Source organism: Silurus meridionalis, chromosome 2 (assembly GCF_014805685.1).
Source record: "Silurus meridionalis isolate SWU-2019-XX chromosome 2, ASM1480568v1, whole genome shotgun sequence".
Classification (NCBI taxonomy): Eukaryota; Metazoa; Chordata; class Actinopteri; order Siluriformes; family Siluridae; genus Silurus; species Silurus meridionalis.
Window position 1 is genome coordinate 22645726 of NC_060885.1, and position 15406 is coordinate 22661131.

Here is a 15406-nt window from a genome sequence, read left to right on the forward strand (position 1 = left end):
CCTTCTCTACTATTACTGAAGAAGCAGCACACCGTATGGCTTGACAAGGGGGGGATTTTGGGACAATTCAAAAACACTTTTGTTGCAAAAAAAAACCTTACAAAAGCATCCAGGTGTGTAAAATGCTTAATGCATGTGATTTGATGGCTCCTTAGGGTTTGCACATATTGGACACAGTCCATTAATGTAAAGGTCAGATCTCTCAGTCTAGAATGCTCTTGCTTACGACAGAGTATGTCAACGTGAAGGTGTCAATAAAATTCAGCCACTGTCTCACAGAGAAAGCTGGTGGAAAAGCACTGAGAAAACAGACTCTTAAGCCTGAAAAAATGTCTGAATCAATAAATACATTATCTGTTTTTTTTTTTTCTAAAGCATCTTTTACTTTTACAAAGGAGTTTATTTTCAAATGGTTCCTACATTGACTTTGTGTTCTGATTGCTGGAAAGACGAAGCAGTGATTATTTTTATGAAAAGGCCTTGAAATAATAACTGTCTGGTTTCTGTTTCAGGTGATGGCACATTGAGGTGCATAAATCATTTAAATAAAGATGACATTGACGAATCATTTTACTTACCTAACCCTAACCAGCTTACTGCCTGATATAAAACATCACATTTCGTTGTCCCTTTTCCTCCTCAGAAAATAAGCCCACCACATTTAAATGAAAGAGAGTAGATTAAGCAGCTGAAACTGAGCAGGCTATGTGTGTGTCTGTGCATGTTCATATGCCTGACTGAGTGGCTCTCCCTGCGTTAGCGTTTCTGTTCGAGTCGGTCACAAATCTGCTGCTGAAATCTACCCCTGCCAGGACTAATTAGCATGAACAACTTCATACAGCGCTTGTGGCAGGGGATGTGATAAGAGGGGCCCAGACTAGGCCCCAGCCCCCATGCCAACATGCTCAAAGCTCAAATCTTATCTCTATCTCCACAGAACAACTAGCTTCTGCCCAATTCCATTCTAATCCTCAACATAAACAGCATTGATATTTCACCAGCGTGGCCCAAAGAAAGGTGAGGACGAGGCGAAAAAAGAGAAGGCGGAAAGCGGGGCGAGATAAGATCACTCATTTACAAAAATGCCTGCCCCGTGACAACAATTGCTCAACTTGTGCTTTAAAAGTCTACAATTCCCAAGCACAATTGCCTTGCAGTGTATCAGCTGTGCGTCTTCATTTTTTCGCATTAGTCTCTACATACCCGCTATATATTCCTAACTGTATAATATTCTGATAGAGATATGAAATCTCAGGTTCAGTAAGAATTGTAATTAATTTTATTGAATCAGCAGCTGATTTAATTCCTATGTAACCTTGTTCATTGTATAACTTTGTCTCATCGCCACACTTCTGGAAAAGAGCGAATGTCATTTTTCTAGCATGCTGCTTATATAGCTGATTTGTTGATCTGGCTGCCATTTGTAAAATGTATTTCAATTACTATCTTATGCTTATCCTATACAGACATTATTTTTGTTGTCAAAAATATGTACCTGAAAGTGCAAAAAGTAACAAAGACTAATTTAATTGTTAATGTTAATACTGAGTCGGAATCCTGGAGATTATTCTTGTGGCAGGAACAACAACCACTGGGTAAAGAATCATTGACCAGAATGGTTAAAAAATTGCTCCAGCATGTTTATTTATTTTTTCTTTTAAAAATGCACAGCATGAAAATGCAGACATTTTTCCAAAAACACCCGACAAACTGTATGGGCACAGATTTGTTATGAACATCAGTGTGTCAGATCATTGGGGCTTGGATTACGGTCATGCCATGTGCAGTCATGAGATTATTTTGAACAATCAATTCCGAAACAGGATTACAAATCGAATGATTGTGCTTGATTGTCTTAAAATAATCACCAGAGTGAACAAAGCCCACTGATCCCTGACAAACCTACAGGACACCCATACGTAGTTTTCTTTTGCATGAGATAATATAATGACTGTTAGCATTCTGTCTGCACAACATACCAAGCCAGGGATGCCTGGGAAATTAACGGTGCATGGCACTTCAAAGGTTCTAATCCTGCCTTCCAAATGAATTTACAACCCATGCTCTGAATTCAAATTGTTTTTTAATGTAACTGAAGTGAAAACTGAAAATGAGACATAACATAATCCCAATTACCCCCATTTCAGTTTCAGGTTGTATCACTGATGTGGAAAATGAGGGTGGATAATTATGTTCGACACTGAAAGGTTAAAGTCAGAAGATGTCAGAATTGTTTTAAATTACATTTCAATTGTTTTGTATTGTATATGATATATTTTTAATCCTTTTGTTTTTTCGTAACATTCATTCATTCATTCATTCATTCATTCATGTATTCTTTTGTTCATTCATTCATTCATTCATTCATGTATGCATTCATTCATTCATTCATTCATTCATTCATTCATTCATTCGTTCATTCATTCATTCATTCAGCTACAGTAACTACTTCACTCTGTTGAGAGCTTAAGTAGATCCAGAGCCTATCTATAAATAATGTGTAGAAAGTGAAAAAGTTCACATAGAACACATATTAACATGCTCCTCTACATGTGCAATATATTAACATTTATGGCATTTGGCAGACACCAGAGTGACAGTTATCAAATATATACAAACTGAGCACTTGAGTCTTTCCCCAAAGTCTTAGAAGTTGTAGCTTTGTTGTGCTAGAATTAAACTCATGACCTTCCAATACGGGGTCCAATGTCTCCACCGAAACCATGACTTCCCCAATATAGAATAGCAAATTCATCACATGCATAATTTTATGCAGGAAAACAACATTGACCCGAGTGCACTAAAAACAAAGAGTTTGACACCTTGGCACTAAGCTGTACTTGCCTTCAGTTTAATTCTGTACAGTGCTGCGTCATTTCTATAATATTTATGTCTTTTACAATTTCGTGATAACAGGTCAAAAGATTCAAATAAAATTAAGTGTGAAGCTATTTCAGGCAGTACAGTGATACAGTGAGTAGCTTTGCCATCTCACAGCTTCAGGGGTCACAGCTCTGTGTGTTTCTGTGCATGTAATCTCCTTGTAAATGTGAGAATCATCCAAGCTTCCCAGTTTCCGACCAAACCTTAAAGTATAAAGTATAAAGTAACACGTAATGTGAACGAGTGTGTGCGTGGAGTCCAGTGATGGACGGTCCTCCTATACAAGGTGGTTTCTTCTGACTTTCCAATTCAGTTTTTTCATGGAAAGATCCTGGATCCACCATAACCAATTCAAAGATAAATCTTATTTGTTTTACATCTTAATTGCATTACATGTTTCAGTGTGAATGAGGTTGCATTTTCTGAGGTTTGTGTGTATAGTCAGTTCTAATGTACTTTAAAATAGCTTGAAGCGTGGTTTGGTCTCAGTGTAGACAGGTGATTTTCTTTTGGCTGTCTGATGTCTGGAGGCATGTTTTGTATGTGTGTGTGTGTGTGTGTGTGTGTGTGTGTGTGTGTGTGTGTGTGTATTTGAGTATGTATGTGTATGAGATAGTATTGGAAAGGATTATGAGTGGGGCTGTTTCGATGAGAAGAGAACTAAGAGTCAAGGACAGAGAGAACAGCCAGTGACCTGAGTCTGTAAGAGCCAGATGAGCTCCTCACCTGTCCTCCTGGATCACATCAGATAGGGGAAGGTTTAGTCTTACACACCCCTCTCTTTCTTTAATTTGTCTTGTATCAGAGGAAAGCAGTATAGCTCATCCCACAGTGTGAGAGGATGGAGAAATGGGCTCAAAATGGTCAGTGAAAGAAAAAACAAGTAAAAAACAATGATTAAGGCACGTACACATTTTCTCTTTACCTCATCTTTTAACTCAACTGCACACACACACGGACACAAACAAAAAGCGCATGTTGGTGTATCACTCTCCCTCACACATACAAGGGTAGCAGCATTGATCAAATAATTTACTCTTCTCTATTAGCCAACCATGATATTGATCAAATAATTCCTTCAGCAGAATTTGGACACAGTTAAATTGCTAAAATGGCCATGTAGCATTTAAGCATGTGTGGCAATAATGCACACATCGATCACCCACCATTCTCTCTCTGCATGTAAACAACTCCCTTTGAGAAAGGCTCTGAACCCACATGGTGCATGGCATGTTTGTGTGTTGATCAAACTCTGAAATTAAGCAATTCAAGTGGCCTCCTCATCCCCACTACTCAGAATAGAAACAAATTGCAGCCACTCGCTCCTGCTGTAATTTCCCAACGATTCGAAGATTACGGTGACTGAAAAGCAATTTGACCCCATTTTCCTATGGCTCCTCTGCCTGATTTCCTACGAGTCCCAAGCTTTAGAGAACGAACACCTTTATCTCTTACTACAGGACAGGTAATGAGATGGATGATGACAATAGTACATGTGATCATATACACACACTTGTCTAGCTAAGTATACACAATAACCACGCACACACTGTTTCACACACTTTAAGCTGGTTTTTATGTACAAATCACTTGACATTAGTTATGCTGAAAAATGACCCATATTACAGAATCCTGATTTGATTGTCATGGGTCACTGAAAACTTGAAATGTGACTCTTTATGTCTATCAAAAGTCACGAACTGGACATAAAAATCTGGCACATTTCAAACTTTTTAAATCTAACAGAAAATTTGACTTTTTAAGTGATTTCTTTTATTTTTTTATATAAAAACAGAACAAGCAGGTTAGATTAGGGTTAGGTTTACCTACAGTGATAAAGAATAGGCCATTAAATAAAATCTATTATACATGCTAAAAATAATGTCATTTGGAGATGTCCTGGACATATAAACAAAAAACGACACAAAGCATGTCATAACTTTTTATTTGATATTTTTTATTTAATGAATATTAATATTGATATTTACATTTATAATTACATTTTTATATAATATAAAATTCTATAATGGTAGACAGAAAAAATCTTGTATCATTAATTTCCCCATATCTCACACACGAATATATACACACACACACACACACACACACACACACACACACACACACACACACACACGCACAGAATGTTCAGATCAAATCAAGTGTCTGGAAAGCATGCTCGAGACTGCAGCTGGTGGCCCAAAAGTAGGGATGCAATGAAGTGACACATCCTGTCACTACTATGGCCTCGCTCCACTCGCCACTGAAACCCACGTCAGCCGGATTTGCTGATGAAGCACATTTCTTCTTATTCTGTCACTCTCTTGCCCATTTTTCACTCCATTTTGCAACCTGGCCCTATGTGAGTGGCTTAGAAAAAAGGTAGGAGGAGAGTGCATAAGTCAAGCAGGATAAGGAGAGATCGAATAAGGGGAGGGGGTTTAGTGTATAAGGGAAGAAGAGAGAGAAAGAGAGAGGGGGAGTGGGAGAGAGAGAAAAAAATGCATGCACAGTTGAATTCAAAGTGAGAGTGACATTGTATCAACTCACTATCACATCTCCTCTACACTGGTGTCCATCAGCTGTCCAGCCTTCTAACGTCCTTGACACACAAACAGGCCCTTCGCAACACACACACAGCCACACACACACACACACACACATACAAACGATGGGTGAAGATTAACAAAGTTGTTTGCCCTGCAAATGCAGCAAATAAAAACAAACTGGTTGCGATATTTTCCTGACAGTGGATATTAATTGCATAGATGAAACAAACTGTTGAAGCCTTGTGCACTGCACACACACACACACACACACACACACACACACACATACATACTGCATCATATAGTTATTTAGACATGGCACATACTGCACTGTATGAGTAAGTTTAGGTTTGAGAGATAGGAGGTTTTTCTAAATGTTTTAGAGGGTATTCTGATACTTGAAAAAGTAAACATTTTATTAAACCTAAAGGCATTCACACTATATACATTTTGCCACATTGCACTGTATCTCTGGAAGCCTTTTGATTAGAATGCAATAAATAAAGGACAGGATGACAAAAAAGACAAGACAAAGTGAAAAAGTGCTTGCTGAAATGACAAGCCTTGTGGTTTACCTGAAGAGAAAAATATGACTCTATGACTTCAGAGGCTCAGTGGTTAAGGCTCTGGGTTACTGATTAAAAGGTCAGGCATTCAAGCCCTAGAATCGCCAAACTGCCGGTTTTGGGCCCTTGAGCAAGGCCCTTAACCCTCTGTGCTCTAGGGGTGCTGTATCATGGCTGGCCCCATACTCTGACCCCAGCTTCCTAATATTGCTAGGATATGAGAAGAAATAATTTCACTTTGTTGTAATGTACTTGTGATTAGTACAAAAAGAAAAACATCACACCATGACTCCAGCAGTATGTTTTTTGTACTGTAATTTTTTTTTTATTTTGACAACCAATTCGACTCTCTACCTTCTATACTCTAACCAACTTAAGATGGGCTGATATAAGATATTTGTTATATTTTTCAAGGCTGAGATAAAGTGTACATCTTAAAGTGCAATTAGGCTCGGAAATTAATGCCATGCCACATTGCAACTCAGGCTAAATCTGTCATATTGAAAGAACTAGCCTATTTATTTACACCTAATGCTTATTTTCTGGCAGATAATGTTCATTCATCCATCTTCCATCTAACTGTTTTTTTTTTAGCATGGGTCACAGTGGATTCAGAGCCTGTATGTGCAAGCCAGACGAATTTACCTGGGGTGGAACAGCATTGCAGGGTACAATGCACGCACACACACACACACACACACACACACACACACACACACACACACACACACACACACTGCTTTCCCTATTTTGCTTCTTACAAAAAAGAAAACGATTCAATTACTTTACACTTTGCATCCTTTTAATACAGTTGTGTGTGAGTTTTATGACAAAATTTTCCTTAATCCATCATAACTTCATATTTAAAAGAACTGCATCATTCTTCCTAGTAGCAAGTAACCAGGTAGGATAAATTTGTAAAATATAATATTCCAAGACATTTTATTGCATTTCACCAGGGCTTCACCAAGTGCTGCAGCATGTCAATTATGTGTTATAATTGCTACAATTTTTTATTTATTTGACTTTAATGATTCATAACCATTTATATCTAGCCCTGTTGGTCAACTTTGAACCGTGAACCATTGCCCAGATTTTTTTGGCAGCAGATGCCACTCTACTAAAATTATAATTAGTAGCATTGTGTAATCAGTATGAAAAATAGGGACTATAATTGGTTTAATTTTTATTTTGCTTTGCTTGTACAATCATTCTTACATAGTGTTGTTACAGGTGTATTTGCCTCGTCCAGCAGGGCAGCAGTTAATATGTATTTTATTTTACGTGTACCTTTTTATTTATACATATCAATGTAATTTACAAGATTGGGTGTGGTAGCTATTATAATTATGCCATGTTGCTAATTATCAATTGTTGTCTAGCATTCCTTTCCTCTGAAGGCTATTAGCTAGCATGTTTTTGTATGAGCTGTTGATGTTTTTTTCCGAACCCTTTTGTCTTTGTATTTTACTGAGGTGAAGGTGATCTAGTAGGGCTCCAGGCCAACCCTGAGGCCCTGCTTGAGCAGCCAGAGCATTAAAGGTAATCTTATTGACTGATTTCATGGCTGAACATTAGTGTCTGTGTTAAACGGAAAGAGATGAAACCCAATCCTCTGGCTTTGTCTGCTAAGAAGTGTTGAAAATAACATATACAATGCCCAGGCATGTGCTCTAGACAGCTGGCTTCTCCTGCACACGGAAATACACAAACACATACACATTAAACACGCATGCATGCCCCAACACACACACACTCCTACACAAATATAAAGGCATCTAGAATGTGTTTACACAAATTATATATTAAATCATATTAAAATTATTCGTTTTTTTTTTTAATTATTATTACGAAGTTTATTTACAGAGCTCTAACACACACAGACACACACACAAAAATAACACAGTCATTCAGTCGTGCCCAAACAAAGCCTTACGTTTGTTTGTAATGCAGATTGACAGATATTTCTGGTAAAGCTAATAGAAAATATGTGTAACAATTCTGTGTGTGTGTATGTGTGTGTAATGTTAATGCCTTGCATTCCACTTTAGATTAAGCACAAAACAATAATTCTTGTCACCTGCAAATTTTTATGCTTCTGCACTCAAAAGTCTTGATGTAAAGTTCAAATTCTCCACTGTCATTGCACTTATTGTCATGTATATGTTTCGTTCCAGTTCTGTCTCTTGCAAATTTCTCTCATCGTTCATTTACTATCAAGATCAGTAGATACGGTTGAGGATTAACAGCTCTGTGTTGCCAGTGCTTTAAAGAAGATAGCAAAATATATCCCACACTGTTGGCAGGTTTTAATTGTCAGCTCCCACTTAGCCTGTTTCTTCTGGAACTGTCAAATAATCATATATTAACAGTAGTCCATGATTATTTCAATCATGTTTCTACATTGCTGGCTGCTTCCCTCACTGCCCTCGGTTAGATGCATTGGACATATTGGGCATCTGTAAAAAGGATCACAGTTTAATGACATTATTTATTTTTTCTGCAGGAATAGACCATTTCTGCCAACAGTGGGAATCTCACAGAACTTCAACTGTGTGACAGCAGGCAATATTTTTTGTTTGGACCATGTATGTCTAATGCCCAAATGTTTTTCTATGAAGGGCCAAATCAATGAATCAATCTATCTATCTATCTATCTATCTATCTATCTATCTATCTATCTATCTATCTATCTATCTATCTATCTATCTATCTATCTATCTATCTATCTATCTATCTATCTATCTATCTATCTATCTGCAGTGGTGGACAGTAAGGAAGCACATGCAATTTGTTAAAATATTTAAGTAGCTTTTTTGCGTATTTGTTCTTTACTGAAGTGTTTCCATTTGGGGAGACTTTTACTTTAACTTCACTACATTTCAAAGTTTATATATTTCTTACTTTGTACTCAACTACATCTAGTGAAATCAGTCATTCCTTTTTATTTATGAGTGCATAAAACTGGTTAAACACGCAGCAAGCCACCAATCAGGGTAGAGTGTGTGCTCTGTTTTGAACTTGTTTTAATTGGCGCTTGGTGGTATCTACTTAGCACCAACATACAGTTAAGCATCAGTTCAACAGCATTTGTATTCAACAATTTGGGAGTAATAAATGATGGAAGAAACTCCTGACTCGAACTTGCTAAATGTGGCCTTATTTGCACAATTTTATTTAAGTAGTTAAAAAGAAGGTTTTGGGCTTATAATAATTTACTAGATATCAATGCGTTTAACTTATTAATATCATTCTATCAATAGACTGGTGTGCTAAAAGTACCATTAGGTAGAATTGTTTCTACTAAACTTTATCAATTCTACTTCATTCACCCTGTGTCTTATGCCAGATTGTCCTCTTGTGTGGCTGCTGAATTAATTAAAATCATTTTGAAAAGCTTGTATATTGTATCGTATTGAACGACTAAGAAGAGAAGGGGTAATCACAATAAGAAAAGATGAATGCAGTAAATCATGTGTGACTTGGGTGCAGGATTCATTAATTCAGAGTCTGTTTTCTGATAAAGCAGAGTAGATAGCAGTTTGTTTTTATGGAATGATATCATATCTGGGACCGCTTTTTAGACACAGTGCTCTGTCAGCTGTAGCCTGGTGTCAGAATTTGTTTTATATTGATGGGTAAAAACACTTCTCAGGGTTTTTTTTTACACAGAAAAGCACTTTTCAGACAGGGAGTTTGAGGAAATGTGTGGACATCGCCTGCAGAGTGGGGTTTTCACATATACTAATAGCTTGTCTGCTCCCTCTAGCATTGTATGCACATGTGTATGAGCATATGTGTGTTTGTGTGTATATGTGTGTTCAAATGATGTCCTGTGCGTGCGTTTATGTATATCCATGATAGCTACTATTATAAAGGTGTCACTCATGTAACGGCCTGCTATTGTGTGTCGTTTTGTGCCAATGAAAACCTTGATACAATCTAAAATTGACCTTTGCTGTTTCAACCTCTCACTTTTTTGTTCTTTTTGTCTCTCAGTGTTTTACTCTGGCTTTCTGAATGCAAAGATAAACTGATTTTAAGCAGATAGGAAGGACAGTTTGGTGTATTTAAGAAGGTTTTTATTCACCTCCTTGTGTGATAAAATTTGCTCAAATGACAGAAAGCTGTACAGATGTATTTGTACAGTTCAGGCTCTGTGCTAAAGCTACATAAAAGAATGTGGATCATGCAGGTCCACCATATTTACTCTGTGTTTACTATTTTGGTGCATCAACCAGCTATTAATATGAGACCATGGTCTATGTTACTTTTATTTGGCATGACTTCATTATACATATACATTATAACATATCACTTTGCAAGCCAGTGGAAGATGACACTGAGGGAAGCTACTGGTTTCCATAATAATAGCAAGGTGAAACAAGCTTTCAAGCAGCACCATTAACATGCACCTACAGCTGTTACCTACAACTAATATACTTCCACACTCCTCCTCTAGGTATTGAACCTCTTGCTTGTTTGTTTCACTGTTATTGCCAGTGCGCCCTGCACTCCTCAGTTTCACTCCAGATCCTCTTTGCTGTTTTCATCTGATTGCTTTCAGCTTTCCAGTGTAAAGCCACTAAGGTGTATTTTATTATAGTGTACACTCAGAGGGCAGTAAAAGACAAGGAGGTTAGAAATTCATACAGATTTAGACTTAGACACAAGCTTCTGAGTGGAGCTTAAAAGTACGCCAAAGCAACGGCTTTATTTCTTGTACATGCAGGTATGAGAGAGCTGCCCAGGCAGTCTGGTACAGGAGCTTTTATTCCTTAAATAAATAATATGCCATACAGTTGGTGCTGGTGTAGAGACAATTAAATGGTGTAGAGACAATTAAATTAAACATTTTTATGTTTGTTGGACTACAGGGATTTTGACTCATCTCAAGGTTTTTACCTTATACCATTTTAGAGATTTGTTTTAGTGACACCTTTGCTTGCTCATTAGGTATAAACTTGTATGGACAAACTTATGATGCTAAAATGTATATTTGTAATGTATTTATTTAAAAGTTGCTTTGGGGCAAAGTGTATTATTTAAAGTGCTATACAAATTAAGTTGAATTGAATTGACTGTGCTCCTTAGTATTCAACAGGATCCTTTGGTTCATGGTCAGTGAAAAACTTGAAAAGATTTAGGATAAAATCTGACTGTACAAACTGTACTTTCTCTAAATCTTTTTGAGGCTGATCAGTGGTTTATAGTGAATGTTCAGATAATACAGTTGTGCTCTTTTTTATAGGAATCTATTGTGATAAGTATTTTTAATGTTAATTACATGTTTGCTTTCTCTTTTTGATTGCTATAGCTGTGTTTACCTGTTCAATCTTTCAACAATGAACTGCTCTAAACATAATGATATAATTAATCATATTTTTTCATACCATTATTTTTCATCACATCATAAATCATGTTCACTAAGGTGATGTTACCTTTGTAAAATAACAAAAAAATAAAAAAATAAAACTTCCCACCAGCACCAACATTAAGACATGCGCTTTTTGAAATAAGAACTTCCATATTAGACAGCCTTGGCTGCACTCTTGTACCTGTGTGTACAGTAAATAGAGTTGTTTCTTTGAATCCTTTTGACATAAGAGGACTCCATTTAGAAGTCTCTGCATCTGAATCCATATCTCAATGAATTCCTGACCTGCTTGTCTTTTGTTGCCCTTAATTTTGGTCCCCGATTCTGCACTGAGTGTACACACTTACAACACACCCCAGTGGCTTTGTGCAGCAGCCCTGGAAGCAATCAGACAGAAATGGCAAACAGGACTCGGCATGAGATTGCAGAGTGCAGGACAGACTGGCATTAAACAGAGGAAACTGCAAGGATGAGGTACAATGCACAGAGGAGGAGTGAGGAAGCATGTCAAGGACAGGTTACAGTATAGATTAGAGGCGCTGCTTAAAAGATTGGCTTACCTTGCCATTTGCAACTTGGTGGCTTGCCTCTATATTAGCTTTTTCTGAATTATTAGGTGTTATAATATAATCGATTATATTTGGAACAATCTTTCTCTCTCTCTCTCTCTCTCTCTCTCTCTCTCTCTCTCTCTCTCTCTCTCTCTCTCTCTCCCACTCTTTCTCTCTCTTTCTCGTGCATACAAAAAGCAAGCTTGCCCATTTCTCATACAAATTTTATTTTTCGCACATAAAATTAAAACTTCAACATATCTAAACATATTCTGAAATCTGAACGTGTTTTCAAAATAAATTCCTAAATGATAATTAATTAAACCATTTAGTCACATTAGATCAATTAAGGACTCTGAATGTCCATACCAGCCCATTATTAACTTATTAACTTATTAGTAATTAATGCTGATTAAAAGAGTAGATAGAAAGACCATCTTCAGTCACCACTTCCATCATTTTGAACTGTGGCTGTATAGTCCCCTCCCTGACCAGGCTATTTTCCTGAACAGAGTGCTCTAAGGAACTGCTGCTCTTCCTGCATTTTCATTGTAATGAGCACCACTGCTGCTATGCTAATTGCAAGTTAGTGATAAGCTGAAACACCAGTGCGGATTCCAAAAACAGCAAATCGTTTGCAGACACAAAAATCAGGTTAAAAAAGTTACCCCAAAACAAGGAATAGTTTATTTTTTTGTATTATGACAAACACATGAAATACTTTTTTTTTTTTATCTATTAAAGATGCCGTTTTTTAAATAAACAAACAAACCTTTTTTTCGGAAGCAGTGGCAAAATAATAATAAATTCTTCGGAAATTAAAAGATTATTAAATTTCAAGTTGTGCTACTCCACCTGTGTCAGCCTGCTAAGGACATCATAACCAAGCAGAAGCAGATCCCTGCTCCAATATCTTGTCTTTTAAAAGCAGTCTACCTGTTTCACGGTCCTGGGTTTCCGATTAGAATAATGTGTAATTAGTGGTGGTCTGTGGCCCCAGGGAGCTCGGCAATGTGGGAAAAGGGGAAAAGAGTCAGAGAGATTTCTGATTACCTGACAAGTTAGGGCCAGAAAGGCTACACTTAGCCCATTAAAGATTTTCCAGTGTGACATTTGAGAGCAGCTTCCACGTCGTGCGCTACCTCACCATTTCTCTGTTCACTGGGCATCAATTTAGAGAGAGAGAGAGAGAGAGAGAGAGAGAGAGAGAGAGAGAGAGAGAGAGAGAGAAAGTAGGGTGGAGAGGGAGAGGCCACCAGACAGACACACTGGCACAAATGGATTTCATTCATTGAGGTGAACTGTACTTGGCTGATAAATACACTTCCTTGAATGTCAGCAAATGTCACTTTTGAAGACATTTACTGTTGCTTTAATAGCTTCCCTTAAACTTACAAAGAATGAAGAAATGAAAATAGAAAAAACAAGAATAAAAAAAGATAGAGAAAGAGAGAGACAGAGTGTGTGTGTGTGTGTGTGTGTGTGTGTGTGTGTGTTTGTGTGTGTGTGTGTGTGTGTGTGTGTGTGTGTGTGTGTGTGTGTGTGTGTGTGTGTGTGTGTGTGTGTGTGTGTGTATGAGTGTGTGTGTGAGAGAGAGAGAGAAAGAAAGAAAAGGCGGAAAAGAGAGAAAGAGAGAAATGGGTTGGGACATTGTCCCTTCCACATGATTAAGCAATGAGACATATGAGAAGTCTCCCACCAGAAAGCAGTTAAACTAGCTGGATGGTGCTGGCTACACTGTAAAAAAAATCAATTGGGACAGTGTAGAGTAGAAAAATATTTATTTTATTACTAATACATAACAAATACATTTGACCCTTTGAAATCAGTTACAAATGCAAAACTATAGAATGATTTTTGGAATAAATGTGTGTTTTGATGCCCAATTTAATGTCTACATTTCTATAACTCCTTTTAACAATAGTTATTTGTCACAGAGCAGCTTTAAAGTAATAAAAAGATTATGAACATAAATGTGTCGATGTATTCCTAATAAGCAAACCAAAGGTAACAATGGCAGGGAAAAACTCTATGAGATGAGCTAAAAGGAACCAAATTCATAAGTGAAGCCAACCTCATCTACACGACACACTGGATATTCAGTCATTATCACTTCATTGTGTTTCACTGTTCGAGTCCAGAATTAAATGTGTAAAAGCAGTCTTATAACTTTATAATTATTGATGGGGCAGAAATGCATTTAAAGAACCAGATTAAGATTCAGATATTTGAAATAGTGTAGGTGTGTAGATTTTAGAGTCTATTGAAGTCATAAATTCCTCCATTTAGTTTGTGGTGCACTTTACAATATGACTAGCTCAGCATTTTGGTTTTGTTTTGTTTTGTGTTCATTCTACGAAACAATTTTTGTGCTTTACGTTAACCAGTGTAGCAGTGTTATGGTTTTGTCTTAGTCTTGCCCATTATAGCCCTGCTACCTAATGTGTGCATCTGTTCTGAGTTCAACCCCAGATCAGTTTTTCTTGTTGGGAAGCCTTATTCATTTCACTCTGCGTTTTTAAACTTTTACTACCCACATTCCAATGTTAGTTGTTTCCAGTTTTACTTGCATGGTTAGACCTGGGCATGTGTTAAAAAAAAAAGAATTGTGTTCAAGAACAAAAAATTTTTAAATAAACCTCTTGAAAAAATTAATTCACTGTTCAAATAACTTAAGAATTGAGTACTTTGTCATTATAAATAAAAATAACAACAAAAAAATCATTTCTTCAATTAATCCAAGAAAATTACATTATTTATTTGGTAGCAACCTCAATGTAGTAAGCTGAATTAACCATTAAGCCCTATTTAGACAATTGGATATATATTTAATTGTGCTTAATTTTCTTAAGTAGATATTAATAGAAAAGACAAGTCTCTAAATGTACTTACAATCTTTAAGCAGATGACACATATTTCTTTTTACTTTACAACGTGTTTTATTTGAACCAAAGCAAGACATACCCTTGCTTAACATGATGCCTATGCATAACATCACTGTTTTTGTATTAACCAATAAATAAAGGATCTTGGTGTTGTTATGTTTGTCGTTAAAACTATTGCATCATGCAGCATATAGCGTATGCCAGTGCTTAAGAATCGCTTCATAGATTAGGTCAGTAAAAAAAGCACAATAACACAAAACGGCTTTTCCTCAGACCAGAGTGAACATAAATAATTCAGAGACATACACACAGATACGCTGGAGTACTGGCATTTAAAAGATTATGCCACTAAATGCAAACTAATTTTAATTTTGTAGATGTTATTTACATTAACAATCTATTTAAAAGGGTGGCACTGTGGTGGAGGGTGGATGGTTGATGCTTCCCAGGTCTTCAGATTGACCCTGATCTTGGGTTATTGTTTGTGTGGAGAACATAATTTCTTTACATCTGTGTGGGTTTCCTCTGCGTTCTCCAGTTCCCTCGCATATTTAAAAAATGTACCAAGTGGATAAATTGTTCACATTAAATTGTC